At 45.7% G+C, this 27473-nt stretch overlaps 1 long non-coding RNA gene across 2 annotated transcripts; it reads right to left on the bottom strand.

The window, feature by feature from the left end:
• Positions 1 to 237: 237 nt before the first annotated feature.
• LOC124234657 (uncharacterized) lies at positions 238 to 27473 on the bottom strand. Of its 2 annotated transcripts, none has more exons than XR_006887369.1 (3): positions 27399 to 27473; positions 20105 to 20174; positions 238 to 1516 (listed from the first exon to the last, which is right to left on the bottom strand). It is a non-coding gene; the product is annotated as an uncharacterized LOC124234657 (long non-coding RNA). The 2 variants fall into 2 exon arrangements; XR_006887368.1 differs by lacking the exon at positions 238 to 1516 and adding an exon at positions 19552 to 19673.

Below are 27473 nucleotides of genomic sequence, written 5' to 3'. Positions count from 1 at the left end.
TTAAGTTTGAACATTGTGCTTCAATGCCCTGGGGTTCGCTGGTTCAGATCCCAAGTGTGGACCTACCCACCGCTTGGCAAGTCATGCTGTGAGGCGTCCCACATAGAAAGCAGAGGAAGTTGGGCACGGATGTTAGCTCAGGGCTAATCTTCCTCCAAAAAAAAAAAAGAAAGAAAGAAAATCTGGCCCCTGATGCAATGTCCATGGCAGCTTCCTCTGTCTGTTTCCCCGTGTGTCTAACTGGGGCAAGGGCTACAGGGTAAAACCACACATTATGGGAAGCCGACTGACCTGCGAGGAGTCAGCGGGGTGGAAACCAGGAGCAGACATCACGTCATGGGCAGCACCACACTGAGGCCGAGTGTCGATTTCTGCTCAACTTGCTGAGATGGTACAGCATCTCACTGAGCTGACTCAAGTCCTAAAGATTGCTCAAACCCTCGTATTCCCACCAGGCCTCTTTTTAATGTGAGCCTTGTTTAAGATCTTTCGTTTTACTGTCACCAAGAGAAAGTCCGGTTTAATTCATACCAGATGCCGAGTGAGTCGTCATGAATCAATACAACATCATCCAAAAACCACCAAAATGAATCATAAGGACAAACGGGACTTTTTCTCCCTGCAAAACAGCGACTGAAATAGTGTCTCGCCCTTTTAGAAAAAAATTTACGAGGTTAAGACAAGGCTCAGGGCCCAGCCTGTATGACCCACGTGCCGGTGGGCGTGAAATGGTTAAACTGCAGGTCCCCAGAGAGACGTGCAGCTGAGCCAGGCAGACGCCGGCTAGAGAGGCCGAGAGACTTCTAGAGAAGGGTCTGGACTGCAGGCCCAGCAATGCCTGAAACTGTCATGCAGTCCTGTGTTTCCACCTGAGTTGCAAGGGGGCCTGAGACTCAGAGTTTGGGAATCTCTATCATGGGGGAAGGAGCGCTTGGGGATTGTGGAGTGTCTTCTAGATATGAGCGTCCAGAACTCTTCTCCCGACAAAGCCCAGGAGATCCACGAACCTTGTTTTCTCAGTCTTGCCTCTGCTTCCCCGGGTTCTGGGAATGGTACTCTGATTACCCACAGGAATCAGAGACGGTGTCTTCCTCCCTGGGGTGGGAGCACACTAGGCCCACCGGGCACTCTCTCCTGGACTCTGACTCTTGGATGGAGGGTAGCAAAAGCAGAGAAGTGGGGGCTGACACATCCTTGTAGTAGCCGGATGAGACCATCAATCAGTTCCTGCTTCTGGATCCCCAACGACTCCCTGGTTCCTGTCCTTTACAGACTAGGTTCTTCAACTTTCCTCTCTATTTTGTGAGGGACTCCATATCCTTCCAGTGGAGTTTTTTTTGTGGTCTGGGTCCGTGTCTGTTGCTCACCACCATAGCACCAGGTCATCTCTGTAAGAAGCACGGAGAGCAGCGTCTCCTGCGTCCGTATCCACAGACTTGTGCGGGAGCGCCAAGACCGCATGGAGCCAGAGCCATGCTCGATGACATTTATGGGGTGCAGTCAGCAGGTGTCCCCTCTGTAAAGGCAAAATGGGAACAATTGAGGCAGAGAGCTCCCTGCAGTTACTGTGTCATCGCTGATCCAGGAACTGACTCATTGATTGTGACCAGTGGGGGTGCCAAACTTGGACCAGTGGACAGCTGAGACCTACAGCAACAAAGGAAGATGAGACTGTTAACAGAGAGACCCTCAGTGCCACTCCAGGGTTCAACAGCATTCTTCTGAGGGGCCTGGGCACACAGGCTCTCCTATGGCATCCCTTTAAAAGCCCCATTCCCCTGGGTGGCCTTCAGGAATCTGTCCGGGCTGCACCTCTGGACCGTCCATTCTCTTACATGTTGTCTGGCAACCCTACCACGTGTCACCTAGCTCCCTCACTCCTGAAATGACTGTTTCAATTCTGCATTCTTTCACATCTCCATGGGCCTCCCTTCCCCCTCACTCCCAGCAGAAGATGAGTTTCTTATTCCACAGAAGACGTTTAGACCATCACATGGGGACTCCTTCAACTTCTCAACCCCAAACTTATACCCTCCTCCCCTCTGTGCTGCCCCGTCCTGTGCATTGTAGGACATTTAGCAGCATCCCTGGCCTCTGTCCCCTAGTTAATCTCCACTAGTAGCACCCCCTCGTCATCACAATCAAAAGTGTCTCCAGACATTGCCAAATGTCCCCTAGGCTGTAAAATCGCCCCAGGTGAAAATCATTGATCTAGAGAGCCGCTGGCCACTCTGTCTAGCGCTTGTGGCTCACATCTGATCCATAGGAAGTGCACACATTTGACCAACCTTCACCTCCGCTCAAACAGAGCCCTTTGTAAAAGCCCAGCCGGTGACAGCTGGCACAGCCGCAGCCTCCCCTCTGCATTCCAGGTGGGCCTCAGACACCCCTCTGTCTCTGTGGCTCCAGGGACTGCCCTTCCAGTTCTCCAAGCGGTCCCCCTCGGTTGACTTGAGAAAAGGGGAAGCACATCTCCCGTCTTCCGTGGAGATGGCTGGGGCTGGGCTCCACAGTACCAGCCTCTCCTACAGAAATCTGCTTAGTAATTTCTGGTTCCTCTCTCTGTCTATCCAAGCTCTTTATAAGCTGGAGGTGGGTGGTCAATATAGTGACTCAGAACTAGTCTTTGGACATCTCCCTTCCCAGTCCTGCTTAGGCAGTCTAGCATCCCACGCTGAAACGGGGGAGCAGCTGCCCCACTTGTCGGGGGCCTCAGCCCACTGTGAGGCAGAAAGAGCTGGGTTTTTTTTTTGTGTTTTTTTTGAGGAAGATTAGCCCTGAGCTAACATCTGCCGCCAATCCTCCTCTTTTTGCTGAGGAAGACTGGCCCTGAGCTAACATCCATGCCCATCTTCCTCTGCTTTATATATGGGACGCCTACCACAGCATGGCTTGACAAGCGGTGCCATGTCTACACCTGGGATCCGAACCGGCGAACTGTAGGCCACCAAAGTGGAGCGCATGAACTTAACCACTGGGCCACCAGGCCAGCCCCAGAAAGAGCTGTATGAACATCCATGTGCCCACTGGAGGTGCCTCTGCTCCTCCTCTCAGGATTCTGTCTCGCTCCTATTTATTCAACCTCTCCCTCCTAACTGGAAACTTACCACTGACATTTAAGCAAGAGATTTAAACAAATCTCTCTCAGAATTTAAAAAAAAAAAAAAAAAACCAACAACTGCTTTGGCCCAAAAGCTTGTTGCAGCTCCCACCCTAATTCTCTCCTCTCTTTCAAAGCTAAACGTGAGAAAAAGCTGTCTACATCCACTGTCTCCTTTCCTCACCTCCCACTTGTTTCGGGCTGGCTTCCACTGCATCAGTCCCCTGAAACCCCTCTCACTGAGATGGCCAGTGATCTCTACAGAGCTGCACTGAGGCTGGAGGGCAGGGGAGAGGCTGGCCTGACCCCAGGTGGGACCCTGGCCACATGAGCCGCAGCAGGGGACAGCAACAGTCAGCGTTGCTCAGGATCCTGAGCGGGAACTGCAGATGATAGAGTGGAACTTCTGGGAAGTTCCAGAAAGAATATCTGGCCTTGAGTCCTGGGAATGTGCCAACACCTCCTTGCCTTCATTCGTTCACTCATTCATTCCATCTTTATTGAGCGCAGCTTGGCCCAGGCACTGAGGTAGGCACGTGGCGTACACTTTGCGAATGAAACAGACTTGGTCTCTACCCTCATGGAGCTAACCGTCTACTCAGAGAGGTAGGTGTTAGTCAAAGAGTCATGAAAACACACAATGACAACCTACACATTTTGTAGAGGGAAAGTACAGAGTAGATAATGGTGGGATCTGATCTCACAGGAAGGTCAGAAAAGAGATTTTTAGGCTGAGATCTGACTGACGAGTAGAAATTACCCAGTCCAGGAGGAATGGGGAGGAAGAGATGACAAGAGGGTGGGGGGAAGGAGTAAGGGCCGTTTCCCCAAGAGACCAGGGATTCCAGCAGGGGGCAGGACAAGTAAGATGCGCTGGATAGAAATTAGATTATCTCTGTCTGTAGGCTTTGGCCGTGCCCGTCTCCTGCCTCCTTCTGACGGGCTCCAGCACCCTTAGTTCTCGTCGGTGGGTAACCCTTTTACTTCCTCTTTTCTCCCAGGGCCACGTGCTTCATGACCTAGCTCTTGCACGTCCCTCCTGTAACCGAGTGGGAGTGTTCCAGAGTTCCACCCAGGCCTTACTCTCCTTCCACACCCTTTTTTCTTGACATCGTCTCCCAATTTTATGGACTGCCACTTCTAACAGGTCTCCAGCCCCAGAACGCTCTCCTGAGATCCAGATCTATAGGTCTATTTGCCCGACGATCATCTCCACACAGATACCCTGTCACCATCTCAAACACGGCAGATTGTAGTGAGAAAATGTAAGCCTCACATTTGTTGAAAGAAATGTAGAAAATAACATAAAACCGTCTTTTCCCCCAACCTTGATTGAAAAGGAATCAACTAAGAAAAAGAATCTTGAACAGAACGTGAGCATTTGACCTCGACCCAAAGAAACTTGGTGCAGACGGGGCGGTTGGGAACAGCCTTTCTTTACATCCATAAGGAAACTAAATTAAACAAAGAGCTTTGATCCGCTGACTAATCAAATCGGAGCGAGCTCCCAGGGAAGCTGAATTTCACTGTGCTCTGCTCTGATCCCAGTCTGCAGACTTCCTCTTTTATGACTTCTTCCAACTCAGTGTAATTGGGTTGTTCAGTCTGGGTGATGTTTGAAATTTTTCCTAATAAAAATCTAGGGGCTGGCCCCATGGTTGAGTGGTTAAGTCCGCATGCTCTGCATCAGGGGCCCAGGGTTTCTCAGGTTCGGATCCTGGGCCCCAACACGGCACCGCTATCAAGCCATGCTGAGGTGGCTTCCCACACGCCACAACTAGAAGGACCCACAACTAAAAATATATACAACTATGTACCAGGGAGCTTTGGGGAGAAAAAAATAAAAGTCTAAAAAGGAAATATCTCTCTCTTTTAAAAAAATAACTAGTCTATCTTAATTGGTTGGTTAGTGCTTATCTGCAAGGTAATCCTTAACCTCTGGGTTTGAGAGAATTGCCTGGACTCATGAACGTGCTTCTTGCAGGAAATCACATGATATGAAACATATAACGGTGCGCTGAAGTTGTAAATGACATTATCAATGAATTATTTATCTTTGTGCTCCTTTTCTTTGTTCTTCTAACTATATATGTATATGAATGCCTGTGTGTGTGTGTGTGCTCAGAAATTCTGAGCAGGGAGGAAGTGGTTCAGTCTGCTAGTCTCTGAGCAGCTGTTGCCTTCTAGAATAAAGAAATGGCTCTGCCTCGTTTCTGATTCAGATGCAATATGAGACTTGCTTTCATCCATCACATCTAAATTTAAATGCCTGTCCTCTCCCCCTGTAAAAGTTAATCCTCTTTCCCATAACATTGTAGAAAAAACTTGGCCTCACATGGCGTTTAGGTTAGAGCTGCAAGAGGAGTTTAAGTGTTGGGTGCAAGAAACATCCAGGAGAGAATGCAAACTGGCGTGGAAACCTGGTGCAGCTCAGGAGACTCCAGATGACAACGACACCGCACAGCTGTGTAGGCATCTGGGTTAGAGAAGCCGTGCACTGGCACCTGATCAGTTAAGGGCATCTTCGTGGCGCATCTAAGGACTCGGCCCTCTCATTTCTTCAACCATAATTTTTATTCCTTCCCACATTTCTCCCACTCCCATCTTCATTTCAGCAAAAATAGACACAAAATTTAAGTCGTTCAATATTATCAGTTTGCACATTTCACCTGCTTTGTTTAAATTTTTATTTTGATATAATTTTTTTTAAGATTTTACTTTTACTTTTTCTCCCCAAAGCCCCCCAGTACATAGTTGTATATTTTTAGTTGTGGGTCCTTCTAGTCATGGCATGTGGGATGCTGCCTCAGCATGGCTTGATGAGTGGTGCTGTGTCTGTGCTGAGGATCCGAACTAGCGAAACCCTGGGCCACCGAAGTGGAGCACGAACTTAACCACTTGGCCACGGGGCCGGCCCCTGTTTTGATATAATTTCAAACATACAGAAAAACTGGTAAGAACAGTATAAAGAACCACCATATAGCCTTTACCCTGGCCCCACTTTTACTTTCTCTCTTTCTTTCTTGCTAAGTCTTGCTGGAGTTTATCAATTTTATTAATCTTTTCAAAGAACCAACTTCTAGTGTTCTCTATTTTTTGTTAGTTTTCTATTTCATTGATTTCTGCTCTTGTTTTTATTATTTTCTTTCTTCCTGTTACTATGGACTTAATTTGTCCTTCTTTTTCTAGCTACTTAAGGTAGAAAGTTAGATCATTGATTCAAAACTTTTCTCCTTCTGTAATATAAGCATTTAAAGCTATAAATTTCTCTCTAAACATAGCTTTACCTGCATCCCACATATTTTGATATGTTGTGTTATCATAATCTTTCAGTTTAAGATAAACTGAATTTCCCTTTGTGATTTCCCCTGTGATTTCTTCTTTGACTCATGAGTTGTTTACTAGTGTGCTAATTTCCAAACAGTTGGGGCTTTTCTAGACTTCTTTTTTTATTGTTTCTAATATAATTCCATTGTTATCAGAGAACATACTCTGTAAGATGTCAATCCCTTAATATTTGTTTATTTATTTTAAGATCTGGCACATGGTCTATCTTGGAGAATGTTCCATGTGTCCTTGAAAAAACATGTGTATTCTGTAGTTATCGGGCATAGAGTTGTAGACACAGACATGAATAGAGGGAAGACAATGTGAAGGCACAGGGAGAAGATGGCCCTCAGAAGGAACCAACCCTGCCAGCATCATCAGATCACATACCCAGCCTCCAGAACCGTGAGAAAATAAATTTCTGTTTTTAAGCCACCCAGTCTGTGGTGCTTTGTTATGACAGCCCTATGAAATATCTCTCTCTATATCTTGTAGTACTTCACGTCTTGCAGCATACTTGTCAGGTGGAGGACTCCTTCTCCGATAATCATCTCGAGGGCGGCGACCCCAAGAGGGAGGTGGACCACGATTTCGACTTCTCTTTTCACCATTAGACAGTTCCACTCTTACTCGGCAGCCACATAGTGTTCTCCCATCTAGCTCTCGGACAGCATCAGCTGCATCTCGGGGATCTTCAAATTCAACAAAAGCAAAGCCGGGAGGGTTTCTAGCAACCCACACGCTTCGGAGTGGTCCATAATAACCAAAAGCTCGTTCCAATTCAGTCTTGTTACCATTGTTTCCAAGATTACCTACATAAACCTTACAGTCCAATGGACAGGAATCACGATGCATTTCGAGATCTTGGGATAGAAATGCGGAGGCTCAAATCCACACACCCTCGGACGGCTCTTCCCGCTCCCCTCCCGCCCGGACCCCGCAGATGCTCACGCTACCCCGGCGTCCACGAAATAGCGGAGAAATATAGTCTTTTATAGCTACCCATATATGATGCTTTTCATTCCTTTCTGGATTCAGGTGTTTATCTGATACCCTTGCCCTTCAGCCTGATAAACAACCTCTAGCACTTGTAGCGCAGGTCTCCTGAGAAAGAATTTTCTGTTTCGCTTGTCTGAAAATGTCTATATTTCATATCATTGCTTCCAGGAACTGTGGGTCCCCTGCGAGCAGACCAACAAGAAAAAATGCACGCAGCACGGTGATATGTCAGTCAAAGAAAAGCACTGTTTTTTCTTTCTGGTGAGAGGATGAGTGAGAAAATTATAGTTACAGCCAAGTGAGTGCCCAATACAGGAGACACTGGGTTTTTTAAAAACGTGTTTGGATCAGCAGAATATCTTTATTTTGTGGTTGCAAATCTTCCACTTCAAGTTAAAACAGAGACCCAGGACCATTCCATAGCAACCAGGAAGAACAAAGTCACAACCAACAGCCCCTGTGACTGCTCCTCGTGAAGCACAAATGAGTGCAGTGGGCATTTCTCTGGCTGCTCCTGTTTCTTCGTCAGGAGCAAAGCTGTAAGCACCATTACTCTCCTCTGCAAGCCCCTCTCTGCCTACAGTGGAGCAGAAGTCTCTCTGCATTGTAGATTCAAGACCAAAGATTCCCTTCAGCATGTTTCAGTGAAGTTTCTTTGGCGAACTTTGATGTGTATCCTCACCCTAGGCTTGCATGGCAGCATGGTTTATCAGGAATGGTTAGTTTCTTGGGTTGGGTTCCCCCAAGCAAATACTGAGACAGGAATCATGTGCAAATAATTTTTTAAGGAAGCGCTCCAGGGAAAAACAGTGGAGGAAAAGAAGTAAAGGAAGGGGAAGAAGCCAGCAAGACTAGGATGTCGGCCACGCCCCACCCTCAGCCTGATCCACAGGGAGCTCTGAAGGGTAAGTTACCCCTCGGAGTTTGTCCCTCCTCAAACAAAGGAGCCCGGCTTTGTACTCCTGCACCTGTCAGCAGCCACGGCCGTGGGGAGGAGGGGCACATAAACTCCTGGGCACTTCCTGCTCTCTTTGTGTGCTGGTGTGCAGAGTAGCCCCAATAGCCAAGGGTGATCCTCTCAACAAGGTCACAGGCACAAGCCCTTGGAAACAAAGGGCACAGAAGCTGCAGGATGACCAAACAGAAACGGTGAAAAGGATTGTGATATTGTGATTAATAAGAAGAAATGTGTATATTTGGTCTTCGTCCCAATTCCTGGCACAGAGCTCCAAAAATCCTTGGAATTTTTTGTGATGAGAGCAATAAAGGCATTTTTTAAATTATGTTAATCAGGTGACTTGGGAAGTCCCTAGGTGACCTCAGGTTGGGCTGGTTGCCCATGTAAAAGATAATAGTAAGATGCCTTTGAGGCCAATATAGGTTCAGTCAGTTGGACAGTAACTGTGTATCGGTTGAAAACCCAACGTATTAGTCAGGGTCCTGGCAGAAAAGAGATGGTGCACTCAAAAGGGGGCATTTAAGAGAGGCTAATTAAGGGATTATTTACAAAAATATGGGCAGGTTGGGGGAACCAGCAAGGGATGGAACTAACAACAGACGGAAGCTACGGCCAGACTCGAGAAGGCAAAGGGAAGGAGCAGTTCCTGGAGCCTCAGTAATATGGCCTTGGTAAAAGGATGTACCACTATTGAACCACGGCCTGGCCTCTACTCCCACCCTCTGCGTGCCATTGGGCAGACCCAACCTCCTGATTCACGGAGAGGAGCAGAGAGTGGTTCTGAAGGGCCAAACAGAAGAAACCCAACACAATCAATTGGGTTAAAAAATTAGAGTACTTTGGGGCCGGCCCGTGGCCGCATGGTTAAGTTCACGCGCTCCGCTTCAGCAGCCCAGGGTTTCGCCAGTTCGAATCCTGGGCGGGGATGTGGCACTGCTCATCAAACCATGCTGAGGTGGCGTCCCACATGCCACAACTAGAAGAACCCACAACTAAAATATACAACTATGTACTGGGGGGACTTGGGGAGAAAAAGCAGAAAAGAAAAGTTAGAGTATTTTATTTAACAAGATTTTCTGAGGTGGGGCAGCTCCATGGTTGGTATATCAGTGATGTCATGGAAGACCCAAAGTCCTTCCATCTTTCTACTCTGCCCTCCCCAGGCTAGCTTCTGTCCTGGTCACAAGAAGGTTGTTGCCACTGCAGCTCCAGGTGCCACACTCAGGCCCAACAATGACTTCCTGGGGAGGGAAGAGGGTCCTTATTTATTTATTTATTTATTTATTTATAGGAAGATTAGCCCTGTGCTAATATCTGCGGCCAATCCTCCTCTTTTTGCTGAGGAAGACTGGCCCTGAGCTAACATCCATGCCCATCTTCCACTACTTTATATGTGGGACGCCTACCACAGCATGGCTTGCCAAGCGGTGCCATGTCTGCACCAGGGATCTGAACCGGCGAACCCTGGGCGGCCGAAGCGGAACTTGCACACTTAACCGCTGTGCCACAGGGCCAGGCCCCCTGGGGCATCTTCTTTTAGGAATGAGGAAACTTTCCTCAGAAGCCTCCCCAGGAGATTTCTGTTTGTGTCTCAGAATGGATATGTATGTATCACATATCCCTTCTGGACCAATCCCCATCCTAGGGAACGGTACCTGACTCATCCAGATTTGCCCTTGAGCTACACAGAGTGTCAGTCTCTAGGGGAAGAAGGATGTGCATAGATGTCTGCACAAAATCAAGATTCTGTTAATGAAAAAGAGGAGAGAGGGGTTGTGTGAAGGCAAACAGATGTGTGCAAAAAATTATGAGTTTTTTAGTATGTTGGAATTATATTTTGGTTTTTAGAAGGAGCCCTGTACCTGGAGGGGAGCAGACTTCCCCTGTCCCCCATTTAGAGGAGCACCAAGGCAAAAATAGAATTCTCCAACAGGAAAGATGTCCGAGCCACAGAACACAGGCTGGAGGCATACCCGGGTCTACCGATTGCAAGGAGAATTATAACAGGCGATAGGGAGTTGCCTCCATGAGTCTTTGTACAACAGAGGTAAACTTTTTTCAATGGCAGAAAAGAGTGAAGTACTTACCAGAATCGAGGATACCTAATGCTGGGGCCAAGAGGACTTGTTTAAAGGAAGAAAAAGCCTTTTAGAATTGAAGGCCTAGATAATCATTTAATCTAATCATCTAATGTTGTTAGCTTCTTGAGTCAGATGCAGTAGAGGTTTTATATTTGAAGCGCGATTTAATATTTACTGTCAGCAAAAGCCAGACGTGTCCAAGAAGGTATGCATCTGTGCGATTGTGGTGAGCCCAGGTCGCTCGAGCATGGCTAATTCCCCAGAAGAAAATGTGTGTCTCTCTTTTACTGATTTGTAGCATCCAAGCAGTAGGCTTGGGACAGGCATAACTGTAATTTGTTTTAGAGGCTCTGTGGCCCTTGAGGGCACAAGAGAAAAGGGAGATTAAGAAATCTCATTTGAGGCCTTTTAGTGAGGAGGAAGCCAGCAGACGGCTGTTACCGTACTGGATGAGAACACAGTTTTCAGGAAATGTTATGATACTTAAATCACTTTTAAGAATTAGTACAGGAGTTCCGAGCTGAAACTGCAGATTAAATGTGCACACCTAGATTCACTCACTCTAAAAACCCTAAAAAAAACATAGTAAAGTGGTTTTTTTTTAAACTACAATAAATCTACAAGGATGAGGAGAACATAAGAGACAACAGTAACAAAATTTTGGAAGCCAGATAGCAGAAAAAGAATGCTGAAGGGTCGGCCCCATGGCCGAGTGGTTAAGTTCGCACGCACCCAGGGTTCACCAGTTTGGATCCTGGGTATGGACATGGCACTGCTCATCAAGCCATGCTGGGGTGGCATCCCACATAGCAGAGCCAGAATATACAACCACGTACTGGGGGCTTTGGGGAGAAGAAGAAGAAAACAAAATGAAAGATTGGCAACAAATGTTGGCTCAGATGCTAATCTAAAAAAAAAAAAGAGTGCTGACTGTTTTAGCAGATCTAAGAAGGGCCAATTCCTGGGCCAGTAGTGGGCAAAGGTGAAAATCAACCCAGTTTATACCACAGAATCCTAAAAAGGCACAGCAACTGACAGAACCAGGTATCTCTGGAATTGGGAGCGAAAGGAGGGTCTCAAATAACAAGGATTGGATGAAAGCAGTTTGAAAGCAGTTGGATCCCTTGATCCTCTTACCCACCGCAAACCTTTGGACTTGGTTTCCCATTAGTTCACTCATTGTGACCATGTTTACTTTTAATTCTTCTTTTTGCTGAGGAAGACTGGCTCTGAGTTAACATCGTGCCCATCTTCCTCTACTTTATATGTGGGATGCCTACCACAGCATGGCCTGCCAAGCAGTGCCATGTCCACACCAGAGATCCAAACTGGTGAACCCCAGGCTGCTGAAGCAGAACGTGTGAACTTGACCACTGTGCCACTGGGCCGACCCCTTCTTTTAATTCTTTGAACATATTTTCTTTTAGATTTTTGAACGTACTTTTCATTTTCTTAAAGTCTTTGCTAAATCCAACATCAGGACCATCTTGGGGTCAGTTTCTATTGACTCTTGGTTGTCATTGTTTTTATTATGGGTCACATTTTCCCGTTTTCTTACATGTGTAAGAATTTTAGGTTGTTTAATGGAGGCTGTGAGTAATACACTGCAGAGGCTCCAGATTCTGTTACCTGCTTTACCTCTAGTATATGTTTTACTCTCAACTCTGCAGCAGCCTCTCTCTGGGATACCTCATGTAGTCTTCCCCTACACATGTGCATCCCAGCCCATGGTCAAGGACTCATGGGGGACCTGCCACATAGATTTCTGTCTCACACACACACAGCAGCATCCTCTCCAGTGCCAGGACCTGTAGACTGCAGTTGCTTCAGCAGCCCTGAACTCTGATCTCTGCCTCTTCAACACAGCAGGGCGTCCCTACTCTGCTAGGACTCCAGCTTGCTGGGCTGTGATTGGAAAACCTTTCCCCAGCAGAAAGCCAAAGCGATTTGGGGCACATCACATGCTCCTTCTTCTTTTAGGGAACACTCTCATGCACTGGCTGTTGTCCAATGCCTGGGAATGATTACTCATACCTTTTGTCCAGTTTTATGGTTTTTTATGGCGGGAAGGCTAATCTGGTACCAGGAATTACATTATAGCTGGAACCCTTACCTGATATATTTCTATTTCCTTCTGGCATCCTTCCTTCCCCTCCTCTTCACCCATTTAAGCAAGTTCTGTGTTTTTTGGCTCAGAGATGAAATAATAATAAAAGCAGAAAACAATAGTCCAAAAACAGTAGTTTCCAAAAACCTAAGCCTATTAAGAAGATAGAGTTCTCTCACGAGACTTGATAAAAGCCTTTTAAGCAGGGGAAAGAGAAAGGAGAAATTGATGTGTGACAGCAGTGAGGAGGTGGGTTCAGGAACGAAAGGCTCAGAGCCCTGCTCCATGGGCAGCATCCCAAGGAAGAGAGAGGGCACTACTGTCTAGGGTGCATAGGCAAGCCATGCCACAGGCAGCCTCTCCCAGATTTCCATGCCCTTGTTTCTCACTGAAGCAGCAGAAAGATTCCCAGGGCCCCAAAGTAGGAATAGAAGTTGAGGAGAGTCTACAGACCTGAAGAAGGCGGATACACAGGAACAAGGTACTTCTTTGTGACCAATGAGGAAGGATAATAAGGACCAACCACTGTCCAAACCACTCCTTGGCACAATGTGAGCCTCTAGAACTCAGACATCATATAGCAGAAAGGAAGGAAAACCCCAAATTCCTGAGGTTAATTTGCTGTCGCTCTAGCAGATTGGGAGATCAAAAGATAAATTGTTATATAGAAATAAAGAAAATACTATTTGTTGCAAACCTAAATTGGTGAGCTGAGATTCATGCTGTACCCTCAAGGCCACCATTTATAAGGACTTGACTGAGAGCTTCACATCCATGATCTCATTTAAGTTCATCTCATTTATTGGGAGTCCATTACCTCATACGCCCTCTGATGATTCTTCTGAAATGGCAGATATACCTGCCTGAGGAAAAATTAACAATAAAGATGTACATTTCCTCTGTGCCAGGCTTGATGCTAAAGGCTTTATGTCACTTATCCTCATACTCTAACTATGAGACATGGAGTACTGCCTCCGTTTTGCAACTGTGGAAACTGAAATTCAGAATTGTAAAATGAGTGTGGTTTTAATTAATTAATTTTTTTGTGAGGAAGATTGGCCCTGAGCTAACATCTGTTGCCAATCTTCCTCTTTTTGCTTGAGGAAGACTGTCCCTGAGCTAACATCTGTGCCAATCTTCCTCTGTTTGGTATGTGGAATGCTACCACAGCGTGGCTTGATGAGTGGTGCATAGGTCCATGCTGGGATGTGAACCTGCTAACCCTGGGCCGCCGAAGCAGAGTGCATGAACTTAACCACTATGCCACCAGGCTGGCCCTGAGTGTGGTTTCTAGATTCAAACCCACTAGAAGCTTTACTGTATGTTACTTACAACTTGTGTGGGGAAAACTAGATCCAGGAGTCTAATAGCGAGCATCTACAATATGACTTATAAAGTGAATTTATTTCCAGTTTAAATAAACTCCCTTTTATTCCCTACAACAAATATTCTAAGATTCAATGAATAATCTTCTTGGCTAAATATTGTATTCTGGGAAGACATTAAATAAGAACTTTGTAGTCAACATTGTTCTGTTTTTTTATCTTTCTGTACTTTAGTTGGGATATTTTCTATTGGCTTGTCTTCAACTTTACTATCTCTTGCCTCTGCTGTGTCCAGTCTGCTGCTCAGACCATCTGAATTCTTTATTTCAGATATTCTATCTGTCAATTCTTGAGTGTTCATTTGGTTTTTATAAATTCCAATTCTCTGTTGAAATTCTCCACCTTGTCACCATTTTGTCCATTGTTCCCGCTATTTTCTTTAACATATTTAAATAGTCATTTTTTTTAGCAGAGCATTTAATTATTTTATTGAGGTTGTAATGGTTTATAACATTGTGTAATTTCAGGTATATATTATTATAGATCAGTTTCTGTAGGCTGCATCGTGCTCATCACCAATAGTCTCATTTTTATCCATCACCAATATGTGCCCCTTTACCCCTTTCTCCCACTCCCAACCCCCTTCCCCTCTGGTAACCACTAATCTGTTCTCTTTATCCGTGTGTTTGTTCATCTTCCACATATGAGTGAAATCACGCAGTGTTTGTCTTTCTCTGTCTCACTTATTTTGCTTAAGATAATACCCTCAAAGTCCATCCATGTTGCTGTGAATGATGTGCTTTTGTCTTTTTTATGGCTGAGTAGTATTCCATTGTGTATATACACCACATCTTCTCTACCCAGTCATCAGTCCATGGGCACATGGGTAGCTTCCACGTCTTGGCAATTGTGAATAATGCTGCAGTGAACATAGGGGTGCATAAGTCTCTTTGAATTGTTGATTTTCAGTTCTTTGGATAGATACCCAGTAGTGGGATAGCTGGATTGTATGGTATTCTTATTTTTAATTTTTTGAGACATCTCCATACTGTTTTCCATAGTGGCTGCACCAGTTTGCATTCCCACCAGCAGTGTACGAGGGCTCCCTTTTCCCAAATCGCCTCTAACATTTGTTTACATAGTCATTTTAAAGTCCTTGACATCCCGATCAGATGTGGGTCTGCTATTGTCTCATTTTTTTCTCTTGATTATCAGTCACATCGCCCTACTGTATTAGTTTTCCATTGCTGCTATAATAAATTACCACAGATTTAGTGGTCTAAGACAACACTTACTTATTGTCTTACAGATCTGGAGGTCAAAGGTCCAAGATCAGTCTCCCTGGGCTAAAGTCAAGGTGTGAGCAGGGCTGGTTCCTCCTAGAGGCTCCAGGGGAGAAGCCATTTCCCTGTCTTTGCAGTTTCTAGAGGCCACCTGCATTCCTTGGCTTGTGACCCTTCCCTAGCATAACTCCAACCTCTTGCTTCCATTCTCACACCTCCTAATGCTGACTCTAACCCTTCTGCTCCCCTCTCATAAGGACCTTGTGATTATACTGGACCCACCTGGATAAGCCAGGACAATCTCCTCATCTCAAGATCCTTACCTTTATCACATCTGCAAAGTCCTTTTACCTTGTAAAGTAACACATTCACAGGTTCCTGGAGTAGGACAGAGACACCTGTGGGAGGCTGTTGTTCAGTCTACCGCACCTCTTTTTCTATGACTTGTAAGTTTTTAGTATATGCCAATATTGTGTATAACAGACTCTCAGAGGGTGAAGCCAATCGTACTTTCTCCCAGACAGGTCACTTATCCTTAATCAGACAATGTAGTTGAAGAGGATGATGCCTCTATCCAATGAGGAACTGAGCTGAGTTGGGGTGAGGTGCCGTGTTAGTTAGACTCCACCTCTGTTTTCAATTATCTTGAGACTGAGACCTGTCTTGTGTTTGCTGAAGGCCCTTCCCTCAGCGGAACTCCGTCTGCCCAACACCAAGAGACTGTGATACCAGCTCAACACAAGGTTGACATAAGGGGAGCCATATTGTAGAAAAGAAGCCATATTGTAACTTTGAATGACCTCTGATTAACTAACCCCAGACATGCCCTCTAGATTTGATGACCCCTCCCAGCTGTGATAAATTGATGACTTTATTCTTTTGAGTTCTTTAGGAATGTGGTGACTCCCAGGCAGAGAGTCTATGTGATAGCCATCATCAATGAGAACTGAAAGATCTGGTTATGGGTTGTTGCTCCGGTCTCTGATGCATGTCCAGTAAAACAAAAGACTATCAGGAACTGAGACCAGATGCCTCCCCCACCCAGAGGCCAGCCCCCTATATAACTGGCCTGTAGTCTTTGTTCTGTAAGACAGTTCCTTTGGACATTAGTGAGCCATCTTCCCCCTTGCTAGCAAGCTGTAATAAAACCCTTTTTCTCCTACCAACTTGCCCGTTGACTACTGGCATGTCTTGAGGTGGGCAGACGATCCCTGCCCCACCCCACCATCCTGCCCCCAGCCTTGGGTGGTACCAACTGCAGATCTTATTCAGGCCTTTCCAGCCCAGACCCCTACCTGGGCCCTTCCCTCGCTGCCCTTCCCACCCTAGTCTACCCCAGCACTCAGCCCATGGGAAAAAAAAAGCCTCATCTCCAGGAACCTTCTAGATTTCTAGATTCTAGTCTGTAAGGGTGCCTGAGTGACCTCAACAGTTCAGTGTAAACCAAGCCCACTCTTTAGCCTATGCCCAGACTTCACAAATGCACCCCGGAAAAAAAGGACCAACAATCTTAGCTCGCCTAAAATGGGCTCTTCTCTCTCTGCTTCCATTGCTCTCTAACGTCTTTAAAAATATGATTTTTGTAACTTATCTTTTTTTTTCCTGATTGTTGCAGCAGGAATGGTGACTTAGTGACACCTACTACATCCTACTCTGAAGCAGAAGTTCCTTGTGAATAACATTGAATATTCTGGGAAGAACTTTCTAGTTAACCCTGATCTGTCAGAAAGCTTCTTGCATCTTCTTAGCAAACATAACAAAAGACAGACTATGCATAACGTCAAATTTAATTAAGATCTTTTTCCATCTACCTGGTCTCTTAACTGTGTTCTTTGTTTACTTTGCTCCTGAGTGGTTAGGAGTGCAAATATACTTAGCTTACTAGCATAGTACTTTGAAAATTCAATGTATTTGATATAATAGGATTTGTTCTTCCTAAGGCTTATAAAATACCATTGCAACTTCTAGTTTTTTGCATTTTTAAAATTCTGTATTTAATATTATGAGTAGGTAACATCTTCAAATGTTCAAATGTCAAAAGATATAAAAGGATATACAGTGAAGTCTTTCTCTGACTCCTTCTGCCACGTACCCAGTTCCCTCTCCCCAACAGGTACCCATGAATATTAGTTTCTTACTTATCAGAAAAGTTTAACTGCATTTGCAAGCAGATACATATAAACACTATTTTTCTCCTCCTTTTCAACACAAACAGTAGTATACTATGCCTACTGTTGTGTACTTCTTTTTTTAAATACAACAAAAGTACTTGTCTTTATTATTGACTCATGTTACTGAAAAGTCCATGGCATGGCTGACAGCACGGCAAGATCCAGGGTCTTGGACAATCATGCCAGAACCCCAATTCTTTCTCTCTCTTGCCTGCACTCTCCTCTGTGGTGGTTTCATCCTCAGGCCTGCTCCCACCCTCTCCCACATGGTGTTTCCCTCTCAGTCTCAGTTTCAGGATGATATCCTGACAGTGTGGCAACCCCACCAGAAAGGGCACAGCCTGCCATATGCCCAATAAATTCTAGTGAAGTCCTGGAGAGAGATCTCTTGGGACCAGCTGGAGTCACAGGCCCATCCCTGAACCAACTGCCAAGGCCAAGTTGGTGGGATACGCTGATTGGCCCGGCCTGAGTCACATGTCGCCCTCTGGAGCGCAGGCTTGAGAAGTCAGGCCCACATCGCTTGAGTCACGGGCTGGGAGGTGGGAGGGGGCGCTTTCCAAAGGGATGTCGAGGTGCTGTGAGCAGAAGCTCCTCCACAAGTGAAAACAACGCACGTTTACTGTGAAAGGTGCTGTTTTGTTGCCTTTAGGTTTTTGGCTCTTTCATGCCTGGAAGCTGCCATTTAATGCCAAATACACGTGTGGCTGGGGCCCTAGCACTGGCTGTTGGAAAATGCCCCAGGTGGAGAGGGCCGCTCTGTGTTTTCTTAGATGCTGTATTTTCTGTTTGGCAGCTATTAACCACAGGGCCAAACTAACAGCCCAAGTTGTTTACATTTCCCGCGATCCTGCTCTTGTGAGCACAGAAAGTCCTATTACAAACCCTCCAGTCAATCCCGGGTCCATACCCACAGCCTCCTCCTTTATCACACACTGCCAGTACTCCCCCGCCCTAAATCAGCCCAGGGCCAGGTACCAGACATCCGGGGACAGCCCCTGTGCCCCAGGCCCGCTGCAATTATTCGAACTAGGAGCTTATCAGGTAAACACTCAAAAGGAAAAAACGTGGGGCGGGGTGGGGGTAATGGTCAGGGACAGACAAGTGACAGAAAGAAAAACAAGAGGAAAAACGTAACCCACCTAGAGATACAGCTGTGTGACTGCTCTAAAAGATTTCGTTCAAGAGGAAAAAAGGAGGGGAGTGAGGGAGACAGATCGGGCTGCGGACGGACGTGGAGAGGCTGCTGCTAGAAGCTGGGGCCGTCCCCTCCCTTATCAGCCAGAGGCAGAAACTAAAAACCATTGCTTCAGGCGGCTAAAAGCCTAAAACAGAAGAAAAAGCTGGGGAGGGGGTGGGGAGAAGAAAAGAGAAAAACCAACCAAATTCTAGATACAGGGGGAGAAAATAACAGGTAACTAAATTATATATATATGATAGTTTAACATAAATATACAGTAGATACATTATATATGTATATTTGATATCTAAGTTAAAACAAAGGTCCTTAATTTAACCCAGTTGGAAATCCAAAATGTATATACAAAAATTCAATACTGAAAGAATTCATATAATAAAAAGATAAAAAGGGTGTTGATTGGTTTTTGTGCTTCTACAACCCAGGTTCTAAATCGACTTCAGCCATTTGCTAAAATGCACCAATTGACAATAATCACTATCGGGGCTCAAATTATAGTTTACCTGGGGATCTCACTAAATTTAAACATCGTGCCCCCTATAATCTTAAGAAAGTAACTAAATACAAAATAGAGAAAAAAATAGGAACGCCTTGCCTCTGGTCCTAGGAGCCGCTGCCCTATAAACATCCCATATTGGGCACACGCATTCTAACACGATGAATAATAAAATTAAATCTTTGGCGCTTACAAATTAGCTTGATACGATGGGACCCCGTGGACTCCCCAGTTAAAATAGTTAATATGGCCTAATGTAAGTTAGAACAGGGCCTTCAAGGATTAAAATTTATTATATAAAACCTAACTAATAAAGCGGTCATTATGCCCACTGCTTCTCCACTTGACTGCCCAATTTTGCCTATTCTTAAACCTGGAAAAGATAAAGGGTGCTGTATTACTTAGCTCAGATCATCAGACAAAATACCACAGACTGGGTGACTTAAACAACAGAAGTTTATTTTCGCCCAGTTCTGGTGGCTGGAAGCAAAAGGTCAAAGTACTGGCTGACTCAGGGTCCGGGGAGGCCTCTCTTCCAGCAGCCTTCTCAGTGGACCCTCCCATGACTTCTCTCTGGTCATGTGGAGAAGGAGGTCTCTCTCTTCCTCTTCTTATAGGGCTCCCAGTCCTATTGGATCGGAGCCCCACCCTTATGACCTCATTTCCCCTTAGTCACCTTCATAAAGGCCCTGTCTCCAAATACAGTCACATTAGGGGTTGGGGCTTCAATGTATAAACTTTGGGAGGACACAAACATTCAGTCCCTAACAGGCGCCCCTAGGCGGATTACTACAACATTAATGCTCTGGTCCCATCCACTAGGGCCCCCACACCCAATATCCCACGTTATTGAATTACTGCCTCTACCCAATCAACATCCGGTAAATATCTTGCTCTTATACATTTGGCTAATATGTTCTGCTGAGTGCCTATTTCAACACCTCTCAGCCCTAGTTTGCCTTCACCTCTGACTTGACACAATAAGCCTTTTCCAGGTATGGGGTACCTAAACAGCTCTGCCCTCACAATCTTTGCAGACAGGATCTTCACTGCACCTACCTTTCCCCAGGAGCACAGGTATGACGTTATAGTGATGACATCCTCCTCCAAGGAGACTCATTTGATATACCTGTTATGGACACATAAGTTCAACAACATCTTTTAGTCCTTTTTGGGTCTGGTGGCAACATATTTCTCATCTATAAATTTTACTTCCAAATTAAAATCAACAGGCACTCCCATTGGTGCCCTCCAAAGCTCCTTCACCATAGCGTCTTTGTCAACCCTTCTCATGCTTCCTGGAGTCTTATGATGGCCATAAGTTGGCCAAGAGCTTGTGACACAAGAAACTCCCTCTTCCAGGCTCATGCTCTACACCACTAAAACAACAAATAACAGGCCACATACCGGGCTGTCCTGGAAATAGAGGTTCTCACAGACCCTGAGCCTGTGACCCTCCACACCCAGCTGCCCATTATGCTTTGCATCATGACAAGTGCATCCCGCAAGCTTGGCATAGCTACTGAGTTCTCCCTAAGACAGGAGGGAACCAAGCCTGGACCCTCTGGCGTATTCCACCTGTAGGAGGGGGTGGCTCGCCCTGTCCTCAGACCCTTGCCAGATGCCATAGGGCTAAAGGAGTCACCCTTCCCCAGACCTCTTGGCTACTTGAGAAAATGCTTGGGATTAACTGAATGACGGCCAATGGGAGACTACACGAATGGCACTGCTAACCATCATATGTGATGGAGTTCAGTGGAATGTTGCTGCCTCCCATCCCTTAACCAGGATGCCCCTGATAAAGGACAGGACCCCAAAGTCAACACACCTGGTCAAGTTCAGGCAGTCATCTTAACACTGGATGTTCTGGCCAACAAATGGTTCCATCTTCACATTTATTACAAACTATTGGGCCATTACCCAAAAACTGTCCTCTTCAAGGTAAAGGACTCTGGGAATCCTGCCTCACAGATACCCAGAATATAAATCAGAATCACACATGTCTCTACGTGTACGAAGGCCACAATACAAGGCCTTGCCAGGACTCCCTATTCCCTTCGGGGTTACAGATATTACTGGTAGAAACCAAGACATTCACTTTTCAAAATACACAATGCTGGGCTTTTGGAAAAGGCATTCAATAGAACCTTCACGTTCCCAATGGGCCCCAAATAGCCAGTTTAACTGAGCGACAGAATGGTCTCCTCAAACAACTCCTTTTAAAATCCAAGACCAGCACATAAACCCCTGAATGAGGCTCTATGTTGCCCCAGGCCTTAATCTATCTTTACAAATTTTCGACCCATTTGAACCTAAACTTTCACCAAAAACAAAAACAAAGACCCTGACAAGTGGAGGTGTGCCCCCTTCTGTTGATTACTGGCTGGGGTGCTTTCATTGGTTTGCAACCCTGGAGCCCAAAGCCTCTGAGTAACCCATGGTTCCAGCAAAGTACGGCAAATGCTAAGACCCACATTAACCTGAGTGGGTACCCCAAGTGCCACACCAAGACAACACTGCCCTGGCCCAGGGGCTCACCACTGGAGATGCCATCGCCCCAGCCCAAGACCTCACCATTGGAAAAGTCTTTGCCCCTGTGCTGCAGATGACGTCACTCAGACACTGAACCTCCACTTAGCGATGCCCACGGACAGCCCACCCCAAGGCATAAATTGGACACAGGATAGTCTTACTTTTCCTCCTTTGATATTAGAGATTCTCTTATGTTTCTGAGCTTGCTGACTGCTAGCCCAGGGTCCTAGTATATTCCTTGCTCTCTGACAAAATGTACACTCCTACACTCCCACGCCTCAAGAGAAATCTCATAGAGGTAACCACTATCTGTGCCATTCCAAAAACCCATGGAGATTATTATTTTCCCCAGAAGCCGCCTGCCTCATATCAGTCAACCCCTTGCCCCCTTGCGGCGAGGACCTCTCACTCCCCGGAGCCTTCTCCTGCCCTTTCCCTGCATCTCCCATCATGACCGGTCCTTCCCCCAGGTTACACACAATACCACGCATCTTTACATACATATCCTTTCCTAAACTATCAGCTCATACCCTCCCACAACATAACTGCCGTGACCTGAGAAATATACCAAGACATTATTGTCAAACACATTTTTAACACACTTTAAAACTCCACCAAATTATTGTTAGAGACCCCCAAAATTTCAGGTCTCTTTTCTTGGCTAATGCCATATAAATGGAAAACCTAATACGGGCTGACCTAGCAGGACTCCTTATATTTGTCCCTGTGTTCCTCCTTTCTACTCTCACAATAAAATGTTTCCTATGTTGTTTAGGACAACTTACGCCTTACTCTGGATAAGTCTCCATTATCATCCACCCCAAAGTTTCCTTGAAATGATGCCAGATAGCCACAGGGCCAACTGTTCTGTGTTTCCTTAGATTCTGTATTTGTCCTTTTGACATCTATTAACCACAGGGCCAAATTAATAGCCATGGTTGTTGACAGCTCCCCTGCAGCCCTGCTTTGCAAGCACGGAAAGTCATTTTACAAACCCTCCAATCAATCTCAAGTCCACACCCACAACCAGCTCCTTTCTCTAACCCTCACACACCACACCAATATTTCCCCTGCCCTAAATCAACCTAGGACCAGGTACCTGACATCCTAGAACAGCCATGCTCCAAAGCCCACTGGAATTCCTTAAACTAGCCATCCTAAGCTAATTTCCCTGCCATGCTTGCTTTTCCTGCAGAAACCCCAATCAAGGCTCTGGCGCAGTCTTCCCCTTGCTCCTTTCTGCTTCCTGACCAAACCTGTTGCTTTCCCAGAGGCCTGTGCAGTGTGCCTCCTCCTCTCGGGCAACGTAAGTAATAAACTCTTCTTTCAATGGCATTAGCCTGTCTGTGTCCTTAGTCAGGCACTTCCATAAATGAAAATTCTGCAGGTACAACTGAGAGAGGAGCTGCCACTGTGGAGTTCTCAGACGTGGAACACCAGCCTGTGTGTGTTAAAGTGTACATGACACAAAATTTACCATTTTAACTATTTTTAAGTGTACACTGCCATGACAATTATACGCACATTGTTGTGCAACCATCACCATTATCCTTCTCTAGAACTTTTTCATCATCCCAAATGGAAACTCTACCTATTAAACAGTAACTCCTCACTATACCCCCAACCTCAAACCTAGTAACCACTATCCTACTTTCTGTCTCTGAATTCTAGGTGCCTCATAGAAGTGGAGTCGTATACAATATTTGTCCTTTTGTGACTGGCTTATTTCATTTAGCATCATGTCTTCAAGGTTCATGTTGTAGCCTGTGTCAGAATTTCCTTCATTTTTAAGACTAAATAATATTCTATTGCATGTATAGACTACATTTGTTTATCCATCAACTGCTGATGGACACTTGGTTTGTTTTCACCTTTTGGCTATAGTGAATAACGCTGCCAGGAGCATTGGTGTACAAACATTCCCCACATAACAGCCAGAAAGAGCTTTCTAAAACACAAATCTGTTAAGTTACTTCCCTCCTGAAAACCTTCTACGGCAAATTAAACCACAATGAAATACCATGAAACATCCTGCAGAATAGCTACAATGAAAAAGATTGACAACTTCAGTGTTGGCAAGGATGCAACAAATGGGACACTCATACAGTGCTGGTGGGAGTGTAAAATGGTACCACCATTTTGGAAACATGTCAGTTTCTACTACAGTTAAATATACGCTTATCCTATGACCCAGATATCTCATTCCTAGATATTTACCCAGGAAAAATTAGTGCATGTGTTCACAAAAAGACTTATACAAAAATGTCCATAGCAGCTTTATTTATAATAGCCTAAGGAAAAAAACTCAAATGTCCTTCAGTAGATGAATGGATAAATAAATTGTGATGTGTTCACACGATTGCATACTACTGTTAAAGAATAATTTTTAAAATTACGTATAATCATGACTTTCATACAGACATAAAATAAACACGTGTCAAAGGCTTTATTTAACTTACTAATTAATGAGATATCCAGAAAGATATTACAACTGATCCAAAGGAAAATTCAAAGTACTACACATACATAGTCAAATGAAGAATAATGAAATGATTTACAAATAGATGCAAAAATTGGCAGAACTGATCAAATCCACAATAATTAAATACATTGCAGTGGCTACAATTTGCATTTCTGTAGACAAGCATTCAATTTTTTTTTTTGAGGAAGATTATCCCTGAGCTAACATTTGCTGCCAATCCTCCTCTCTTTGCTGAGGAAGATTGGCCCTGAGCCAACATCCATGCCCATCTTCCTCTACTTTATATGTGGGATGCCTGCCACAGCATGGCTTGTCAAGCAGTGCATAGGTCTGCACCCAGGATCCGAACCTGCAAACCCCAGGCTGCCAAAGCAGAATGTACGAACTTAACTGCTGCACCACCACGCTGGCCCCTGACAAGAACCAATTTTTAAAAAACTTACAGAGTTCTTTATCTCAAAGATGATGAAAGGTGGAGAGCCCTCATAGAATCAGATATCCCAGAAGGGTATGCTAGACAACACCTCATTTACACTGTAGACTCAGAAATGCTTTTTGAACCATTTCAAAGTTTTCATGATTTTTCTCTACATTATACAGTAATAAAAGAGAATGAACTACTGGTACACACAATATGGATGAAGCTCACAGATATTATGCTGAGCAAATAAAGGTAGACACAAAAGAGTATTACTGTATGATACCAATTTCCTGCTGGGGGCACCAACAGACTGGGAAGCCCCACAAGGGAATCTGATGGGGTGCTGGAAACGGTATATATCTTGATCTGGGTGGTGGAGATACATAGGTATAAACATATATGTGAACTCATTGATTTTACTTAAAGTTAGTGCACAAGCCTCTCCCTGTCCCACTTGCCCCCAAATCCTTCCAACAAGTGCCATTTGCCTTCAGGGTGAAGTCCATACGGAGGTCTGGTCCCTATTTCCTCTCATGTGTCATCTCTATTCCCCATTTTCCTGACATTTCCTCAAAGCTACTTTACCGTAGTCCTTCCATTTTCCTGGCCTTTGCCTCCAAATCATACGTCTTCTTCATCTCTCAGGTGTAAGGACATCTACTGTAACCACAGGCCCATTTAGAGCCAGCTCGAACAGACTCCATCTCTTATCAACAAAGCGACTAAAGATAGTCTTTCAGAAAAACTGCAAAGTCATGAAGCCAGAGCATGCGTAAAAGAAGAAATCTTGACCTGAAATGAGCTTGGAACTAAAGATCCTCCATCTTCCGGAACCCAAGGACAGGGATGTGACTGGAACCTGAAAGTCTGGCTCTCATCCAAAGCGAGGAATCCCTCATTCAGGAAGGTCTGGCGTTAAAATTCCTTCCCCATCTCCTCAAAAATGTTTAGAACTCCATCGCAAACATTCAGAACCCTGTCATGTTTAAAACCTCACCAGAAATACTTGAAGCCCACCAATCAAAGCCAGTGTTTCCACGTGCCAGTCTGTTCTCCCAACCTCTTAAATCTCGCCCCAAATCCTGAACTGGGGAGACAGATGTGAGGACACACGCCCTGTCTCCCTGCAGATGGATCTCGAAGAATAAGAGCTGATTTTCCCGCAAAGGCTGATGCCACAATTAATTGGCTTGTTTATGCACATCGGGCAGAGAACCCCACTCTTAGGCAGTAACATTATCTAATCCTGCCTCCCTGAGTATGCGTCCCTCCCAGGTTGATGAGGATCCAGGCTGCCCCAGGGAGAGAAGCCCAAGGGTCCTGCCTACATACTGATCTATATCATCCTCCGGGAAGGGTAGGGCGTCCTGACTTAATCCGGTCTGATTCCGATCCAAAGTTATAGGACCACCCAATAACCAGACCCCACCTGCACTGATACCATTTTAACGACTTTTTTCATGATCTTTGTTTTGTAAAGAAATAACTCACATACCTATGCCTTATAAGTTTAGCTCTAACCCTTAACACATTGCAGCTCTTACTGTCCATGGATCCTGTCCCCACGCCTGCAGCTCTTCACTGCCCATGGGTCCTGTCCCCACGCCTGCAGCTCTTCACTGCCCGTGGGTCCTGTCCCCACGCCTGCAGCTCTTCACTGCCCGTGGGTCCTGTCCCCATGCTGCAGCTCTTCACTGCCCATGGGTCCTGTCCCCATGCCTGCAGCTCTTACTGCCCATGGGTCCTGTCCCCATGCTACTCCATGCTATTCTCTGAATAAAAGAGCACTACTGCCAGTCCTCCAGAGTCCAAGAAATCTTTGACTCCTTGACTCACCGAGCCCACATCAAGGTGCTCCCATAACACTGCTCAGCACTCTTACTTCCTGTGTTGTCACATCAGCATACAAGTGTCAGCCTCCTCCACAGACATCCTTCTAATAACAGACTGTGGGCTCCACGAGGCAGTTCTCTAGGGCCCAGCACAATGCCTGGCACTAGGGAAGACCCCGAAGTTGACGGACAATGAAGGAAAAAGCAAAAGGAGATTCAGTCAGGCGGGGTGTGGTCAGGCACTTTCAGCTGAGTGTCCTTTACACTGAGTTCTGAGAGGTTCCTACTTATTCTGGATAGTACCCTTTCAGTCTTAAACATTGGCAGCTTCATTTTTTGGGAAGATTTCCCATACTTTGTTGCTATCCTGCTCCCTATTAGCCATTTTGCTATTAAAAATCTGCTCATGGGCCAGCCCCGAGGCAGAGGGGCTAAGTTCGTGGGCTCGGGGGCCCAGGGTTTCGCAGTTGGATCCTGGGCCAGGACATGGCACCACTCATCTGGCCATGCTGAGGCGGTGTCCCACATGCCACAACTAGAAGGACCCACAACTAGAAAATACAACTATGTGGGGGGTGGGGGGCTTTGGGGAGAAGGAAAAAAAGAATTAAAAAAGGAAAAGATCGGCAACAGACGTTAGTTCAGGTGCCAATCTTAAAAAAATCTGCTTAATTTACTCTGCTTTTGCTTTTTCCTAAAGAGTACTTTAACAATATGTTTTGTTTGGCTGCAGCGTTTTATTTTTGTCACACTTAAAAATCGGCAGATTACAAACAGAAAGGAGAAACAGATTTTCCGCTTTTCTTAGAAACAAATGAAGGAAAGAAAAAAAGAGATGCGGCACCCCAGAGCCCACAGTCCCGCGTGGAGGCACTCGGCTGGACCCGCCGCCCGGCTTCTCACTCGGGTACCGCCCGCGCCCCGGGGCGTCTGAGTTTGCGACCCCCGCCCCGTCCAGGACATCTCACAGGAGCGCGGGTGGCAGAGGCCAGCGTGACTACGGAGCGGAGGGGACCACGCGAAGCCTCACGAGGAGCCGGTGCCGCGGCCTGGCCTGCGGAAGCCGGCCAGTCTCAGGGTCCTCACCCTCCGCGGATCTCAATCCCACCGCCATCGAGATTCCAGGAGCCCGTTCTACTCAAATCCTTCGCCGGCACCAAG

Source organism: Equus quagga, chromosome 2 (genome assembly GCF_021613505.1).
Source record: "Equus quagga isolate Etosha38 chromosome 2, UCLA_HA_Equagga_1.0, whole genome shotgun sequence".
NCBI lineage: Eukaryota > Metazoa > Chordata > Mammalia > Perissodactyla > Equidae > Equus > Equus quagga.
The sequence above is the reverse complement of the archived record's forward strand: the minus strand, read 5'-3'. Positions and strand labels throughout refer to the sequence as shown.